Below are 13,752 nucleotides of genomic sequence, written 5' to 3'. Positions count from 1 at the left end.
TGACATATAAGCAATGGAATTGGCATTTAAAACCCAATGGGTTTGTTAAATCCGGTTATATGTAAACGTACTATAATACCCCGGTTATACTTAAGCGGATTAATCCAGTGGGTTTGGATTTAAAATGTCAACTCCATAGCGCAACCGTCAAATAAATCCTCTCGAAGTGGGTTAACCCGGCAAAAAACTCTAGTGTAACCGTACTATTATAGAATTTTTGTCGGTTTAACCTACTTTGTGAGGATTTCTTTAACATATCGTCGGTGTCATGCTTTAAGCCTTTAACCCCCTGTTTTTGTAAAAAAATTATTGTTCTCACACGAATTGTCAAATTTTATAGATCGATTTACTCGCCTTAACGCAAATGTGGAACGCTGATTTTTGAATGAGGAATTCTTAACTATATAGAGAACGTATCTAATATGCTGTTTATATTAGAGCTTTTTACAGGGTTAACCTTCTTTATAAGGATTTGTTTGAAATATAAGCAATGGAATTTACATTTAAAACCCAGTCGGTTTGTTAAGTCCGGTTATATATTAACGGGGTATAAGAAGAATTAGGTCTGTATGTCATCTAGGGGCTGATCATTGGATGTCTAAATTAGTACGAATATAGGCGAACGAACAAAAAATAGTTGCAAAAACAGGGGGTAAGGCCTCGACACATAAGAAGCATGACATTCTTGCTTAAGTCATATCTGGTAAATGACCAACATGGCAGAATAAGAAGGTAATCTCATTTGAAAAAACCGTCCTTGAGCTGCCAAATACAACCATGCAATCGAAACAATATGAAAGTTGTTGTTGTTATCAATGACAACAATAACAAAATATTGTTTACGTTTCATTTACGTATATTTTTTGAAACAAATATTAAATATTTTTTATATTTCGGGAGAATATGTGAAAGTTTTCGTTTTTGGTGGTCTTTTGGTTCATGGAGGACGTTTCTGCGGCTGGGAGTAACATATTTTCGTAATTTTGGTTTTCCAAAATATGTAAATGGACATGTGAAAATTCGTCCCTACGACACCAAAGGAAATCGTGAAATATACCATAAAAAGAATGTTATATTGTTACTGAGTCCAGCCAACGCAAGAAGAAGAAGAATGTGCAAATCAAAGAAAGATAATTCGCTTTCCACCAGTGTTCAAGATTCCTATTTGCCCCGACATCGATATTGGTGCGAAAACATACACATAATCATTTGACGAATATGAAAATATCCACCGCTAAATCCACGGCCACGTTGAAATGAAGTCCCAGTGAACAGGGTGTTCTGATTCCGACCACTAGCCACACCAAAGCAATGGGTAAAAGTTGGAATAAAGGGCTAAGTTGAACGCTTTCATTCAGCTCGGATCGGAACCAATTTTTTTCAGAGGTAGGTCTTGTCACCCTGATAAATATATATAGACAAAAATGTATGATTTTAAATGAAATTTTGTTCCCGTTCCCTAGATTTGCAGCTGTCCATGGGTAAAAGCCTTAAATCCCAGGCCGAAGGCCGGCTATATGGAGAAAAATTTGTGATTTTAAAGAAACTTTTGTTCCCGTTCCCTAGATTTGCACCTGTCCATAGAAAAAGTCTGAAATCCCCGGCAGAATAATAAAATGTATATTTCTTAAGCTTTTCAATAGTATCCATTACCCGTTCAAAAATGGAAAGGAATTTTCGGAACTTCAGAGGCCCATATCTCGGGAAGTATGGGCTTCCGCAATAAATGTTACATATATTTGTGATCAGGGTGACGATCACACCAGTGAAAAAAAATTTGATCCCGATCAGAGCTTAATGACTCCATGAACATCAGGAGAGATCTTAATGATTCATAACTTTGTGAGAATATTGTATTCTTTTAAAGCTACAAGATGTTGGACATTTTTATAATATATATTTATAATATAACATATGTTGTGCATCTCTTTACAACATACATACATACATATATCGTCACCATAAATGCCCGAAGACGTAACCGACATGAACGTAAACAGACACATAAAGCTAAAATCGATGCTCTGGCAAAATTTCAAGCTTCTACGTTCAAAATCAACGATCCTATTCAAGAAATGGCATTCCGGAAAATGGGATAATATTGCAGATTTTGTTGTAATGGAGGATCTCAAAACTAAGCAATTCAGCGGTTTTGGTTTCACTATTTATTCCCCTTCGTATATGATCGACAACATCCCATATACTCGCCTTCATAAGATTAATATTCCGTAAAACAGTTTTTAATTTTATAACGTTTTTTGCTTCCCCTGTAAAATTTAGGTTCTTCGGGCATTTATTGTGACGATATTATCTAGTAAACCAACATATAAGTATGTATTCTTTTTACAAAAATAAAACATCTAAAACTTCAAACTTATTTACATATATGCACATTTTATGGTGGTACTAAACATGAGGTTCACGTTACACTTTATTGACGTTGCAAAATCTATCCATTATGTGTTTCAAATGCACAACATGGACGTTACGTCCCGGTCAAAATTTCATGAAATCACTCTAGTGTGGACCTGGATGCGTAAGAGATTTACAAAGCAACTGATGTATCGGAAGTCATCCATAGACTTCCGCTGTTTTATACCCTCAGCCATTAGACCAGGGTATATACACATTCATACGGGCAAAATGTGCCTCATAGACCCCAAGTATGTTTGGACGAAATTCGTTTCAGACAATTTGGAGTCGATTTAGCAATGTCCGTCTGTCTGTAGCGCACGCTAACTCTCGAACTAATCAACCGGTTTGGTCCAAAAAAACGCTACATCTCTTGAACGGAGCAAACAATTTGGTCTAAATTATGGATAATATTCTGTTTAAATTCAGTTAGCTTCTAAAATGGTCCATATTGTTCTTCTCCTTAGGGTAACTACCCCACAAAAGTTCTACTTTTTTGTTGAAGTGCAGTTCATGATCTGTTTGAAGATCCTTTGGATATGTATACCGATGCTAATCCTTGTAGTCCTGTTTACAACAACATTATGTTTTCGTGTTTATGCCCATGCTTTCTGACATAGTTTTCCAAAAGCTATAATTTATACGGTTACCAACTGAAACGACTGGTAGGGTAGGCGCGATGCACTATGTCGATTCATTGCTTCTAGTACCTCCTCCGCAATACTTTTGTTTTAAACCTAATCCACATTTCCGTCGGTAAGTTTAAATGATCAAAAAAGGGCACACAATTTGACTTTATTACTTGTTATTAAAAGCTCTTCCCTAAGAGGCAATCTAGTTCTTCTGTGGATGAACAAATAAAAGTATAGGTTGACCTAAATGTGCTAAAAACAGATCCCTAATTTAAAAAATGAATGGGAAGTGTTGTTTAATGACTACGCGCTATTAAATTTTCGAAACTCCATTGTCCATCTTGGAGTCATTTCCTTCGATAGACATTGTACCAATTTTATTTGGTCACCGTAGGATTTTTTTACTTTTTGATCATTATCTCAAGAAGCAAGGACTTGCCCATGATGGAAAGAAATAATACGAAATATTACCAGCCATATCGACCAATATGTCTTTAGCATGGGCTTGACCACGAAACACATATCACTGTAAGCAGGGTCACAAGGAATAAGTTTGGTATACATTTTAAAACTATCCTGCACTTAAACTGCACTTAAGCATAAATTTTGTGTGGAGGTACTCGAAGGATTGGAACCATATAGTACATATCTGATCTAGGCCCGAAAGAAATGTTATGAGCAACAATTTTTGGACCAAATCAGTTGATTTGTTCGAGAGTTATCGTGCGCACCATTTTAGCGAAAATGTTTGAGCTTTTGTAGGGGTGGTACCGGAAGAAGTGGATGATGATATGGCCCATTCTCGGAATTGATCAATGTTTGGACATAATCGGCTGATCCGTTCAAGAGTTATCCCCCAGCCAGATGGACGTACAAGGCTAAATCGACTACCAGTTGTCTGAAATGTTAAATGTAAAAATTTGAAATTAAATTGGTTTGGAATTTAAAATGTAAATAAACCTGACATGTATATTTTAAGCGCCCCATACACTATCAAATTTTGATGTCAACATTTGTAGTAGTATGTGTAAATTTTTAAAAATTTGAGAATGTGTGTGTGAATTTTATGGATTGAAGAAAATCAAAATAGTTTTGATTTTCAAAATGAAACCCAATCAATCCGATGAATATGGTTTATTTTGAAAATTTCCAAAAAGCAATTTTGGAAAACAAAACATTGTGTTTGTGAAGAAATAAAAAAAAATTAAGTTCATTCATTTTTTGAGGAAAATTTGAAGTTTTCCGTTGCAGATTGAAGACTGATTGAATGCTTTGCCATACACTTATCAAACACACACGTACAGAAGGAGTTCATCGGCTTGGCAATCAAATTTGATAGTGTATGCTATGCTTTAAAATATACTCTTGTGCCAGACTATGAAAAATTTCATATACGTGAAAATGAGTTTATAGGCAAGAGGTGTGAAGGGGGTGAAACTCCTCTGTACACAAGGTTCTGTAATCTGTAGTGGAATTCTGTAACTCATTTTTTGACTTACCGACAAAAATCGGTAAAATTAAAATTCTTATGATTTCGGTAATTAACGAAACTTTTCGGTAAGTTAACAACCAAAATAAAGCTGTCGCTAAGTCCTACCGATATCAACAGTGTTGTCAACTTTTATTGATACTTTTCACTCATAAGTTTGCGTTTTAATTTTACCGACATTTGTCGGTAACTCAAAAAATGTGTTACAGAATTCCACTACTGAAATTATTCTTTGTGTTTACATTCGTAACTCTCAAACCAATGCAAAGCAAAGAAAATATCAAAATTTTCATATGATTTCATATATGTGTGTAGACGTCAATGAAAATTTGGAAGAAAATGGCAAAACGTTTTCAATGAATTTTTTCATAGTCTGGCATAAGACATACATACAGACAAAGTCTGTCAAAATCATTTTGTCAATGAAGGGACGGAAAGCGAATACAACTCTGTGAGCTATGAGCGTGAGGTTACCTTGTATCATTGTATCATGAAAGACCAAGTTCGACCTAACAAAAAGATTTCAGATTCACATTTGAATTAGGATAAAAAAGATATGACTTAAGCAAGAATTTCATGCTTCTTATGTGTCGAGGCCTTAAAGGCCTGCGTACATAAGCTGCCTTGCCTGCTTACCTTGCTTACTTCTGATAAAAGAATAAAAACGAAAAGGGCAACCCAGTTCGAAACTTGCTCGGCCTTCTTTATTCTTTTATGTTTATTATGTCAGAAATGAACCAGGAAAGCAAGGCAGTCAAGGCCTGCGTACATAAGCTGCTTTGCCTGATTGCCTTGCTTACCTGCTTCATTTCTGACGTAATAAAAATAATAGAATAAAGACGAAATTTCGAACTGGGTTGCCATCAGTTGGAAATTGGGTCGGCCTTCTTTGTTCTTTTATTTTTTTATTGAAGCAGCAAAGCAAGGCAATCAGGCAAAGCAGCTTATGTACGCAGGCCTTCAAGGGCTGAGTACATAAACTGCATTGCCTGCTTACCTTGCTTACTTCTGATAAAAGAATGAAAAAGAAAAGAGCAATCCAGATCGAAATTTCCTCGGCCTTCTTTATTCTTTTATTTTTATTATGTCAAAAATAAAGCAGGAAAGCAGGGCAATTAAGGGGTGGGTACATAAAGGCCTGCGTACATAAGCCGCTCTGCCTGATTGCCTTGCTTTCCTGCTTCATTTCTGACGTAATAAAAATAATAGAATAAAGACGAAATTTTGAAGTGGGTTGCCATCAGTTGGAAATTGGGTCGGCCTTCTTTGTTCTTTTATTTTTTATTGAAGCAGCAAAGCAAGGCAATCAGGCAAAGCAGCTTATGTACGCAGGCCTTAAGCTGCCTTGCCCGCTTACCTTGCTTGCTTCTGATAAAAGAATAAAAAAGAAAAGGGCAACCCAGTTCGAAATTTGCTCGGCCTTCTTTATTTTTTTATTTTGTCAGAAATGAAGCGGGAAAGCAAGACAATCAGGCAAGGCAGCTTATGTACGCAAGCCTTTAGACAAAGCAGCTTATGTAGCCAGGCCTTCAGGCGAGGCAGCTTATGTACCCAGGCCTTAACACACATCCAACTTTTGTTTTGAAGTTTCGAGTCGTCCGTCGTCGTCGATTTACGTAAGGCGTTGGTAACACATATACACGGTTTTATAACGCCGTTGTCAGCCATATGTTGAAAACTAAAGTTCTGATTTTTGAGGTGTGTTTTTAAACTTGTAAATTTTTAAAATATTAATTTCATAACCTAAGAAAATGTATGCTTTCGCGTTGAAGCGTGGATATCTCGGAAACTAGAGCAGATAGGAGAAAGCCGACTAAAAATGCAGAAAGAGCATACCGGAAAACCCTCGAAACCACCTGCTTATAAAAAAGTAAAAAATGGTGTATGGAACACTTAAGCATGACACCGACGATATGACCATGGTACAATAATACAGGTAGCATTATCATGCCAGCTGATGGTAACATAATGTGTCAACTGCATTGAATTGATGTCAAATTTTGACACCTTATGTTACCAACAATTGCCGATGCGGCTACCTGTGTATTTGTACCATGGATATGACCAATGGAATTAACATTAGGTGTGTTCTTTTACTCAAAATTTGTACAAATTGTTACTGGATGTTGTTCATTTACTCTACAATACAACGCAAAAGACCTTAAGGCCTGCGTACATAAGCTGCCTTGCATGCTTACCTTGCTTACTTCTGATAAAAGAATAAAAAAGAAAAGGGCAACCCAGTTCGAAATTTCCTCGGCCTTCTTTATTCTTTTATTTTTATTATGTCAAAAATGAAGCAGGAAAGCAAGGCAATCAGGCAGAGCAGCTTATGTACGCAGGCCTTTAGTCGATTACATGAAATTACTGGACTTGTACAAATTTCTACAAATTGTTGAGTAAACAAACACACCTATTTAAAACCTAGTCGGTTTGTTAAATCCTGTTATATATAAACGTACTAATACTTTTGATAAAGACGGCATTACATGAAAAGAGAGGATCATTGCTGCCAAAAGTTGCTGTCAAATAACTTTGGAAACTTTTTAGAACAAATGAAACAATAATTTTATATATGTATCAGGATTTCTCTTCGTTGCAAAGACATTACTATGCGTTTACACAAGACAGACAGTCTGCAAATACAACCCTGATTTACTAACACATACATACATTTGTTGTCTCTCAGCTGTCCATCAGTTTTTCACAGACAGCCGGGTTGATAAATGTTTGATATTTTTGTGAAATAGAAGTTAGTGCTGTTTTACATTTAAGCGATTTGTCTTACGATTTTTTGTCTCCTCTTTGCTCATCTTCGTAAATTTCACACACAGGGTTGCATTTTTTTGTAACATGGTACCAAGTGTACATTTTGTTAAAAATACTTAATGTAAAAAGAAGGTATTTTATAAAAATATGTTATACAAATTTTAAAATGCTTATAACAAATAATCATTTTATGCTTTAAATGATTTTTTATGCACAAAATTCATTGCAAAACTAAATTTTGTTTCAATTTCTCTTACTATGTTTTGCAACTCTGCCTAACAAGAATAACCACCACAAAGACATGGTAGAACAAGAAAAGGTAGCAGCAATACCCAGCGGACTGAACTGGGCTGTAGTGTTAGTGTCAAATTCCATACGACATTTTATGTATTTATTTCTATGTTCGATGTATATTAGGGACATATATTTTTTGAAGAAAAAAAAATCTTCAGAAAAAAAAACTATTTCCCATAAAGACTCCTTCATATCATTGACATGTAACTTCCTCCAGGTCCGAACTACATGTCGCACACTAAAACACCACTTATAGAGGCGGTACAATATTTGTTAATATGTGTGGTATTTTGTTAAACTTGAAAATAATAAAGCCCTAATAAACATGTGCTTCTTGTTTTCAAAAACAAAAGATTGAAACAGCTTCTCTTTTTTCAATGAATTACGAGCGACCCCAAAAATTTTTGCAAGAATTCTACTTCCTGCGTGGTATTGTGCATTTAGTGGAATGATATGGAAACATTCAAACTGAAAATCTAACGAGTTTTCATTTATGTTTTTCAAAATATTCAATCAAATGTGAAAAATTATTAGTTTTTTAAATTCCAATAATTTATAGACATTTCCTTATTTTGTTTACATTTATATTTGACACTAACGTTCCAAACAAAAACAAATTCTTTTGTGGTTGTTGTTCGAGTTGTATTTGTTGTAATATTAACTTTACCTTGTATTTGTTCTACCATGCCACAAAGAGGAGACAAAAAATCGTAAGACAAATCGCTTAAATGTAAAACAGCACTAAGATGATAATTCAAATGTGCTGAAAACAAAAGAATATGTACAAAACAAAATATGTGAACGGAAAACAAAAAGAAATCGGTGATTTTCATTCATAATTTTACAACTGTTTTCCAGTTGTCTGGACGCCTACGTCACACAGGCAAGTTGTGGGATTTTGACAATCAATACATGAAGCCAATTGTCCTGTCATTTGTAAACGCAGGGTTATACTCAGCGATCCCACTGTGTTGTCTTTGCATTTGCTTTTCTCCCTCACGTACACTGTGCGTGAACAAAAACAAACAAAAAACATCATTTGGTTGTTGCTTTGTTCACTCATACATTCACACATGCATTCGTTTTGTTTGTATTTCTCTGAGCGACGCTGTTATACATATATTAAAGAAAATAGGTCTGATCGATAACTCAAAAATGTGTACAAATTTGAAATGAGAAGTTCTTGCAAGAAGTTGCAAGAACTTGCAAATACTTTTTACTTGCGAAGTTATCGAACAGGCCAAAGTAAGTATGTTCCCTATAGACTCAAAAGCGGCTGAACAGATTATCTTGAAAATTTCAGAGAATGTACATAAAAATAGGCTATGGGCCATTATTATATGTGTTCTTTACTATCTGATGGATTTGAAAACGCAAAAAATATAATTTTTACATTGGAAGTTAATACCAAGAAGCTCCTCATTGAAATTCAATCATCACTTTTAATTTTAAGTTAACTGGAACGATATAAATCAGCTCGGTAAATGCAAACTATAACAAATGAATTCTTATAATAATGGGTGCACATATTTTTGGAATTTCGGAGGGGCGGGGAACATCTCCCATGTCCTACTTTTTTAAAAGCTCACTTTTAAATATGCTATATATCCATTTTTTCTCAATATTTCAGAGAATGTTCAAAGAGGACCCGTGGTGAAAATAGGTTATATCTTTTGTCGAATTTCGGAGAGGGCGGGGTACCTCCCCTATGCCCGATTTTTTAAAAACGCTATTTTAGCACGCCCACTTTTTAAATACATATGTTATATATCCAAAACTACAGAACCGATTTTCTTGAAAATTTCAGAAAATGTACAGAAAACACCCGATGTAAAAATAGGCTATGGGCCATTATTATATGTGCTCTTTTACTATCTGATGGATTTGAAAACGAAAAATAAACCAATTTGGAGGCATAAAAATATAATATAATGAAAGTTAATGCCAAGAAGGGGGCGGGATACCTCCCCTATGCCCTATTTTTTTCAAAACGTTATTTTAGCAATACTTACCGAGCTTACTCCCTCCGAACCACCCTGCTCCGAACTTCCAACCTCCAAACCACTCCATTCCGAACTTTCATCCTACAAATCGATGTTTCCCTATTTTTTTCAAAACGCTATTTTATCAATACTGGAACGAATGATTAAATTACTCCGAACTTACTCCCTCCGAACCACCCTGCTCCGAACTTCCAACCTCCAAAGCACTCCATTCCGGACTTTCATCCTACAAATCGATGTTACTCGATTTTACTCTTACTTACTTAGCTGGCCCATTACAGAACATTTGTTCTGTAGACCGAACAAAGAAAAGATCTCCAATTCTCTCTGTTTAGTGCTTCGCTTTCAGAAATACCGCGCCTTGTCATCTCTTCATCCACTTGTTTGCGCCATCTATTCTTTGGCCTGCCAATTCTGCGTGCACCGCCATGTGGCTCGAATTTATACGCCTTTTTAGCGGGTTCATCATCGCTCATTCTTATTATATGGCCTAGCCAACGCAATCGCTGCATCTCGATACGTTTAACTATATTGATGTCTTTGTATAGCAGATACAGCTCGTGGTTCATACGACGTCGATATTCACCGTCAACGCAGATTGATCCATAGATCTTTCGAAGAATTTTTCTCTTAAACACACCAAGCACTGCCAACCATACATCAGCACGGGTAGTATCAGTGTTTTGTAAAAAGTTATTTTTGTATGACGAGTTTTGGCTTTGTTTTTAAAGTGCTTACTTAAGCCAAAGTAGCATCTGTTGGGCAATACAATTCTTCTTTTTATTTCACAACTAATGCCGTTTGTTGTGTTTACGGCGGTGCCGAGGTATACGAAGTCTTTTACTACCTCAAAAAATGGACGCATTGCGCGTCGACACCATCAGCTTGGCCTTTTCGCCGTTTACCGCCAGACCCACTTTAGCAGATTCTCCTTCGACCTTCATAAAGGTATCGGTTACTTCTTTTACTGACATTTTACAAAGCCGAATGAGCTTTGCGGGGATACCAAATTCAGACATTGCTTGGAATACCTTTGAACGTATCGGGCTGTCGAAGGCTGCTTTATAATCGACAAAAAGGTGGTATGCGTCAATCTACATCTCTTGGGTCTTCTCCAGGATTTGCCGCAGGGTAAATATCTGGTCAATGGTGGACTTGCCAGGTCTAAAGCCGCGTTGATACGGTCCAATTATTTCGTTAACCATGGGCTTTAGTCGTTCGCACAATATCCCTGACACTATCTTATAGGCGATAGGGAGAAGACTTAGTTGGAGCATAAAGTCTTATCTCCTTTCTTATGGACGGGATACAGGATGCTCAGGTTCCAATCGTCGGGTACGCGTTCTTCCTGCCAGATGGAGCTAACTAGCTGATGCATACACCTTATCAGCGTGTCGCCTCCGGTTTTAAACAGCTCGGCTGGTAGGCCATCAGCTCCTGCTGCCTTATTATTCTTCAGGCGGTTTATTGCTGTCTTTACCTCATCTTGGCCGGGTGGTACCATCCCATCTTCTGGGATTGAATCTGTGATATCATCGTCTTCGCTACTATTGGATACCAGCAGATTGGAGAAATGTTCCTTTCATATCCTGAGCACGCTACCTGCATCTGTTACCAGATTACCTTGCTCTACAGAAGGATGTGCCTGTACCAAAGCCATCTGTTTGATGTTTCACTCTTTGATAGAATTTTCGGACTTCATACTGGCCCCTGTACATCTCGATTTCTCTCTTTTTCACCGTCAACGCAAATCGACCCCTGATTGTAAAGTAGCTGTATATGCCGCAATTTTATCTTCGGTAGCAGCACGACAATCCTGGTCGTGGAGGTCTCTGGTATCCAAGTACTGATTTTGCGGCTGTTTGCATGGAGTGGACAATGTTTTGCCATTGTCCTGATATGCTATCGGGACGGGGAGTGCTTTGATTAAGCAGTTGGGTCAGTTGAGTGGAATATGATGTGGCTATCTGTTGTGATTGCAGCTTACCGATGTCCAACTTCTGTGTTGTGCCTGTTCGCACTTTGTTTGCTTCGTTTAATCTGGCACGTACCTTTGCTGCAACAAGGTAGTCCGAGTCTATGTTTGCACCTCGGAACGATCGTACATCCAACACGCTTGATGAATGTCTTCCATCTATCACAACCTTATCAATTTGATTTCTTGTTCTTTGATCTGGCGACAACCAGGTGCCCTTATGAATATCGAGATGTTTAAATCTGGTACTGCTAACTACCACGTTTCTTGCAGCTGCAAAGTCTATCAGCCTCATAACATTGTCAGATGTTTCACTGTGGAGACTGAATTTCCCGACTGTTGGGCCAAAGATATTCTCCTTTCCAATTTTGGCATTAAAATCGTCTAGTATAATTTTTGTCATGGGCAGGGCAACGGTTGGTCTGTTCGTCCTTGTCTTCAGTGGCAGCATGAGTACAAATAAAGCTGATGTTGAAGAATTTAGCTTTTAATAGAATTGCAGCGAGTCTTTCATTCACTATGTAGGGTAACCCCCATAAAACGGTACCTTCCGATTTCCGAAGGTTGTGGCCTCAACATCACACTGAAATGGCTGACATTTTGTATTAAGTCTTCGTTGGGAGTATAAAACTTTCATCTGAAATTTGTCAGTATAGGTCCACGTCTTTATATAGCCCCCATAGATCGGTACTTCCCGATTTTCGGTATTTTGAAGGTTGTGACCTCAATATCCCACGGAAATGACTGAAATTTGGCATTTCGTCTTCGTTGGAGATGTTCAACTTTCCCCCCTAAATTTGTCTGTATAGGTCCACGTCTTCACATAGCCCCCATAGAACGGTACTTCCCGATTTTCGGTATTTTGAAAGTTGTAGCCTCAATATCCCACCGAAATGACTGAAATATGTATAATATTTAGTCTACGTTGGGGGTATTCAACTTTCCTCCCTAAATTTGTCGGTATAGGTCCAAGTCTACTTATAGCTCCCATGGAACGATACCTCCTGATGTTCGGTATTTTGAAGGTTGTGGCTGTGGTTAACTTGTTTCTATTTATTGAGTTGTCTGGAGAGAATTTTCAACAGAAAAAATTTACACACAAACATTTTTGTACCTACCCCCCATACCAAGTGCTGATATTATTCGAATGTCCGGCAAAACTTTCGAAGGATTGACAAATGTTTTTGGGTGTACACACTCACGTTGTTCTTTTATTCGTCAAAAGTTTAAAAACGATATCATTTTCGAACATTTTGCGAATGTTTTTCTTCACAAGAAAAATTGTTTCGGGAAAAATCTTTTACTTCGGACATTTTTTGCGTTTTAAAAAATAATTTTATGTAGTTCGTAAAAAATTCCCAGTTGCTTTTTTCAAATATTTTCGATATAAATGCTACGTATAATATTGACAAGAAATGATGATAAACACAACATATGGCTAGGTTACAAATACAAGACAACAATGTTTATAAACAGTTGCATTGAATCGCAAACATTACAAAGAAGAAAAGGTACATAACAAAAATATCAAGAGACGTCAGATAAGGTTAAACATGTCAAAAAATTGAAACTCCACCAAAAATGCTTTTTCGACACTATCGTAAAAACTATCATCTTTCATTCGCTAATAATAGTATTAACGATATTCGAATTCGAAGGTTTTCCTGCCACAAACTGAGCGACGAATGAATCGTTTTCAATTCGTTCTCGTGTGTCGTTTTCGAACAAAATATCCGCAAAACTATCGAAAAACATTCGAAAACGGATCGTTTGAGATAGCAATGGTATGGGGGGTATTATTGAAATATTTGTTGCATAAGAAAATATGTAAAATGCATAAATTATGCATATGTCATATGTTTCGATTGCAATTTAATCAGAAGCTAAAAATATGCCCACTCCCAAAATTTTACATGAATCTTTAGATCGATTCTTGAAGGATTTAAGAAGCAATTCATCTGTTTATTTCAGATAAACACTTCCAGTTTACTATTCCAGCAGATGAAATAAATGCATACCCCAAATTATGCGTTCTTTGGCGGTATCTTAAAATTTCATATCAACACCAAAATTTCTGAAGATTATTTACTTATAGTTACTTGCAGATCCCGACTAAAGCCACACGCTGAAACTTCCATACGAAACTTTCCCATTATTTTGGGGTTCATAGATCAAGTT

Source organism: Musca autumnalis, unplaced genomic scaffold (genome assembly GCF_047663935.1).
Source record: "Musca autumnalis isolate F117 unplaced genomic scaffold, ASM4766393v1 scaffold_3, whole genome shotgun sequence".
Classification (NCBI taxonomy): domain Eukaryota; kingdom Metazoa; phylum Arthropoda; class Insecta; order Diptera; family Muscidae; genus Musca; species Musca autumnalis.
This window is presented reverse-complemented; position numbering follows the sequence as displayed.